Source organism: Panthera uncia, chromosome A2 (assembly GCF_023721935.1).
Source record: "Panthera uncia isolate 11264 chromosome A2, Puncia_PCG_1.0, whole genome shotgun sequence".
Taxonomy (NCBI): Eukaryota; Metazoa; Chordata; class Mammalia; order Carnivora; family Felidae; genus Panthera; species Panthera uncia.
This window is the reverse complement of record NC_064816.1, coordinates 153,127,811-153,128,675: the sequence shown is the minus strand read 5'-3', so window position 1 is coordinate 153,128,675 and position 865 is coordinate 153,127,811. Positions and strand designations below refer to the sequence as shown.

General features: G+C 39.2%; 1 non-coding gene across 1 annotated transcript; it reads left to right on the top strand.

Annotated features, from left to right (window-relative positions):
* The first annotated feature begins 436 nt into the window (after positions 1-436).
* Positions 437-543, top strand: LOC125931207 (U6 spliceosomal RNA). The gene has a single exon (XR_007460436.1). It is a non-coding gene; the product is annotated as a U6 spliceosomal RNA (small nuclear RNA).
* Positions 544-865: the final 322 nt, after the last annotated feature.

Sequence of the window (865 nt, the reverse complement as noted above, 5' to 3'; positions counted from 1 at the left end):
AAATAAAATGGAAACGACAACGGCTCGGATTGAAGAGGCAGAGGAGAGAATAGGTGAACTAGAAGATACAGTTATGGAAAAAGAGGAAGCTGAGAAAAAGAGAGATAAAAAAAATCCAGGAGTATGAGGAGAAAATTAGAGAACTAAGTGATACACTAAAAAGAAATAATATATGCATTAATTGGTATCCCAGAGGAGGAAGAGAGAGGGAAAGGTGCTGAAGGTGTACTTGAAGAAATAATAGCTGAGAACTTCCCTGAACAGGGGAAGGAAAAAGGCATTGAAATCCAAGAGGCACAGAGAAGTCCCTTCAGACATAACTTGAATCGATCTTCTGTACGACATATCATAGTCAAACTGGCAAAATACAAGGATAAAGAGAAAATTCTGAAAGCAGCAAGGGATAAACGTGCCCTAACTTATAAAGGGAGACCTAGTGCTCGCTTCGGCAGCACATATACTAAAATTGGAACGATACAGAGAAGATTAGCATGGCCCCTGCGCAAGGATGACACGCAAATTCGTGAAGCGTTCCATATTTTTGAAAGCTTATGAAGGTAATTGAAGAAGATATAAAGAAATGGAAAGACATTCCCTGCTCATGGATTGGAAGATTAAATATTGTCAAAATGTCAATACTACCCAAAGCTATCTACACATTCAATGCAATCCCAATCAAAATTGCACCAGCATTCTTCTGGAAGCTAGAACAAGCAATCCTAAAATTCATATGGAACCACAAAAGGCCCCGAATAGCCAAAGTAATTTTGAAGAAGAAGACCAAAGCAGGAGGCATCACAATCCCAGACTTTAGCCTCTACTACAAAGCTGTCATCATCAAGACAGCATGGTATTGGCACAAAAA